The sequence below is a fragment of the Bombus bifarius genome, unplaced genomic scaffold, assembly GCF_011952205.1.
Source record: "Bombus bifarius isolate JDL3187 unplaced genomic scaffold, Bbif_JDL3187 scf7180000009699_frag, whole genome shotgun sequence".
Lineage (NCBI taxonomy): Eukaryota > Metazoa > Arthropoda > Insecta > Hymenoptera > Apidae > Bombus > Bombus bifarius.
This window is the reverse complement of record NW_022885281.1, coordinates 10547-15406: the sequence shown is the minus strand read 5'-3', so window position 1 is coordinate 15406 and position 4860 is coordinate 10547. Positions and strand designations below refer to the sequence as shown.

General features: G+C 34.8%; 1 long non-coding RNA gene across 1 annotated transcript; it reads left to right on the top strand.

Moving 5' to 3' along the window:
- The first annotated feature begins 100 nt into the window (after nucleotides 1-100).
- LOC117215527 lies at nucleotides 101-1255 on the top strand. Its single transcript, XR_004489134.1, has 2 exons — nucleotides 101-728; nucleotides 882-1255. It is a non-coding gene; the product is annotated as an uncharacterized LOC117215527 (long non-coding RNA).
- Nucleotides 1256-4860: the final 3605 nt, after the last annotated feature.

Below are 4860 nucleotides of genomic sequence, written 5' to 3'. Positions count from 1 at the left end.
TTGACTACCATATGTTTGTGATTTATGTGAAATTTGACCACTATACCGTGATAGAATAATATTTCCAATGAATTATAAATATTTTACATTGTGAATTATAAATATTTGTTACAAATTATATCGTGCTTGAGGTGAAAATGAACCATATATCTGCTTATGGAATATGAGGTAGTAAATCATTCGAAACATAATAACGATTAATTAAGCACATATACAATAACGTTTACGAATGAATATTGCGAATTATTGTATGGCTTTAATGCGGTATTTAATGTTTTGATTGCAGTCTTTGAAATGGTATCATAGGTGCTGATATAATATCGCGCGAAAAAGGAAAGACCAGTGGTTAATATTGCAGGTGCACCAGTGCGTTGCGCTCGTCGAGGGTGGTTTTGACGCTGGTGCCGAGGAAAGGCGCAGAACGTGTTCGATCGACCCGCGAACGTAGCCTGTGCTCATACTGCGACAGAGTTCGTTTCAGTTAGGCTCAGTCGCTGTTTGTCCGTCGACAGCGTATAGTCGCGTCGGCCTACGATTCCTTTTTTCTTCTTGTTTCTTGCGAACTCTCTCGCAACAGCCGTTCTATACGTACGCCGCCAGTATATCGCGTGATCATCGTTCCCGTTGCTTCCCTTACCCTCTCACGTCCTTCGAAGAAGACCTCCCTTTGGTTTTTCCTTGTTTGGAGGGAATTCATCGCTCGGACACATGGACTGCGAAGCACGAGGGTTGATCGAGGCATCAGCGTGATGTACTTTTCAGGTTTCATATTTTCTCTATGAGACTTTCTAAGGAGAATTTGGAAGATATACATTTTTAGGAAATAAAGGTTTTTATGGAGTCAGCGATAGGTTAGAATTTAATTAACTCTCTTATAACAGGTATTCCAATTTTTTAATATATAAATTTAGTTTCCTCTATGGTGTTAGAGAACATAATGCGGGCATTTTATGATATAACGAATATATTCGTATATATTTTAGTTTATTCATTCGCCAAATTTCCCTAGTAGGCCGGCCTGCAGCTCACATGCAGCACTTAGTAAAAATTTGTTTTGTTAGAGGTTGGCCATTCTTCTTGCTATAAAAATATCGTGAAGTCATATCATATGATAAAGCACCTTCTGAAATCTAGATGCTCGATAACGAGCCTAATGATTCTCGGTAGTTTGTAATGTCAAGCTTTGAATTGGCGAGATCGCTCTGCTGTCAAACCGCCGTCCAGCGGCGACCACATTCTTTAACCACGTTCAAGGGGTATATCACGCTACAGAAACCATCAAAGGATTTGCAAGTTAGTTGCCTTTTAGAAGTGGGGCAGTTGGTTGTTACATGTCATCCGTAGTTGCTGGCTGTTCTCCTTAGTCGCCATACATCATAGAGACGACAGTTATAGTCGCCAGTTGTCCTTGCTAATGGTTGCTTGTTGTCGCTAGTTAGTTCTCGTTATCGTTATGTATTCCATCAATCACGTGAAATTTAACGTATGGGATTTTATTCTTCTTTATTCTTTCTGTAGGGAGATTTTTTAAGACGAGGAAAATATAGAATATTTCAAGACGACGGTAAGGTTTGAATTTAAGTAACTATTTTATGATACAACAAAGTGGAAAAACGATTTAATTTTATAAAGTTTAAGGTAATTTTTTAAAAAACTTCGAATTTAAAAGATTCAAATAGATATCTTAAACGTAATTAAACCCTCCATATCGTAAGAAATTAAATGAAATTGCGCAAGAAAGTTAATACATTTAATGTATTATTTTAAACATTTATTTAAAAACATTTATTTAAAATTTAAGTGTAGGCGTTGACGCGCGCGCGCCATTCGAAGCATTTGTCAGTTCGTTACATCTGCGGTAAAAGTTGTAACTACGAAGAAGCTTAACATATGGTGCGTCTCAAGACGACAGTAAAAAGTATTAAGAGATTTTTCGAGATTTTTTCTTTTAAGTTTCCAAGTACTTTTTCTATTTAACTTCTTTTTTTTGCATTTTCTCACAATATTCGATAAATAGAGACGAAATATGACAGTTCTTAGTTCGGGGATTTATTGGTTCGAAAGTTACTTCAAAAGTGTTTCTAGAGTTCGTGCGGTTAATACTTTTAAACTACTGAGTACGACTTATTCCGTATGGCTGGACAAATCTTTGTTGATACTGTAAGCGTAACTGGTCCGGATATTGTCTTGTGGAGATAGAAAAATACACGAAGTATTGATTGAACTACATATTTTTTTAATTCCTTTTTAATTCTTTTAGTTCTTCATATATTGATAATAGAACGATATTCCGCTACTTTGAGCACAATATAGTAATGTTTAAATAAATAATAAAATTTACGCATTTCGTCTTCATGCGTCGATAAGAAAATGCAAAAAAAGTTAAAGAAAGACGATGCGCAGACGCGAAGTTTAGTCAGCAATAATATTTAAAACCTCTAAAATATATTGTACACATTTATTTGCAAATAAGCTCAATGAAATTAAACTGTAACTGTGTTTCCAATAATGTCTTCGATGTATTGCTCGCCATTATGTCGGATTAACAACTCTAAGTGATCGACCCTAATCACTAAATGGCGTCCGTGATTCAGTGGTATAGCTTTACATATGACGGACATCGCAGGCGCTTATAAGACGTCTATTGTGAAACGTTTCCAATAGCACCGTTTATGTGATGGTGAAATCTGAATATATATATATCGCTGAAATATATATCGCTTATCACTTGAGTCTGACACGATCGTTTTTAAATAGAATCACAATTTTTTATTCTTTACAAAATCAGTCTATAAAGATTATGTGCAAATAAAATAGATAAATAGATAAATGGTTGTACAAACTTATAAAACAGATATTACAAGTATATCTAAATAAATGATATATTTATAAATTGTAATATTTGATCTAAAGTTTAAATAAATAAAAGAGATACTCGTGACTTACAATAAAAGTATTTTTTTTTCAATTTTTAAACAAAGCAAAAGTGGATAACAATTTTTCAAAATGTAAAAATCAACACAATGGTTGGTTTCTTTAATTAATTAATAACGTTTAAAGTTAATTAATGTCCAGAGTGGTTTGTACATTTTGTATTTCGCCGTATTTCAACGTTCGATGTGTAAATAAAACTTGATGCCTGAAATATCGAAAAAATAATTAAATCCGATCGTTCCGTCGAATTTGCAAATTGTATACTCGTGTAAAATCGAGTGCGCTTGTGTATGCTGATACGAAAAGTGGTAGTATATTTTTCTTTTTTCGATTATCGTTATCACTTTTTGTGTGGAAAAATTAATTCCGTGAAATGGAAGTGCAATCAATACGGCTTATCACGAAATAATAGCACAACGACGGTACATATTGGTATTGACGTCAGCTTCACAAAATTTCTCGAATATCGCGGTCGACTATTTGGGTTAAGAATTCATTTTCAAGGTCCTACAAGCACGAGTATCTTATGGATATGAAATTTTCAGTGTACATTTTAATAACCATATTTCATATTACATGCTGCGGTCCAAGAAAAATCCGCAGTTAATATTCTGCTAATCCCTGCTGCTTTTAAGGACCATAAGTAGTCGTCCGTAAGGTTTAAAAGATTTCGAGTAGATTTGTATTACGTATTTTATCTTCTAATTTTTAAAGAGAGGGTCGTGTTTAATTAATTGAAAATGACGAAACTGTAATGGGACATTATTATCAAATATTAAACGTGGTTCCATTGGGTACTTTTATGGTTTTTGCGAGATATATATGCATTATACGTTGCTATTAGCAACGCGTAGCGATGAACGATGGAGAGCAGTACCTTCGTTATCCCGTCTCGGTTGTGTACATATCAGTAATGCACAGTACTCGTACTAAATATCTTACAAATTCCATACAGATTTTCAGATTAGTTTCGAATAATACCAACACGACCATGATAGTCACAGTACAGTATTAAATAGTGCCACTATGCATAATACACTCTTAAAATGTTTCTACAAATATATTTGTCCGAATATTTTTGTCAGCTACTATATCCTAACCACGATTTATTAAACAATATATAGATTTAAAAAAGAATATATAACGACATTACTTGTTTAGGCTAGATTGGTTTAACTTGTATAGTTTTAATAACTGTGTAAGATCAAACAAGAACTTATCGTTAGTTTGGCGAGATTTGATTACACGAAGCAACATAATTGCTTTGAAACTCAGGACAGAAAACAATGTCAACCGGTAGACGCGTTTGTCTGGTGAACGTGTAACGCGTGAATAATAGATAGCGACAATCACGCGAACGCTAGTTACAGCTGACTTGGCTTACATTGTAGCATTCAAACTAGAGTATACGAGCCGTAAGCGCTATTGAAAGTTCAAAGGCCGACTAGTGAGCTTCATCCTATCTCATTTTTTAATTAGGCGATGGATCGACGAATCGTATTGATTTCGAGGATTATTATAGTTCTGTGGGAATTTTAAAGCGTGGTTTGTCTAATCTTGTCTCGTTAGCTACAGACTCTTTGGCGAGCAGCCTGAAACTTGATCCAGTTTCGAGAAAATGAAAAATTCGTTTCTTCTCTTTGCTTCCCTGTTCTTTCTTTCCTCCTTTTTCCCTTTTTACATCGCGTTAAGACCCGTTAAATAATATTGACTGCCGTGGACGCTGGCTGAGAAGTGCACTTTATAACTAGCTTTAAAATCACTGACGTCGATGAGGACAAAGGTAAGTTAGAAGGTCATTTATCTGAGCTGGTGTTATTCGACCTGAACTCTGCAGCTTTTCAGAGCTTCTTTCGTTTTTCTTTTAAGAGCAGAGATGTTAACTGGTCTTTTGTTATGTGTAAGAAGTATGTACTAAAGCTTATT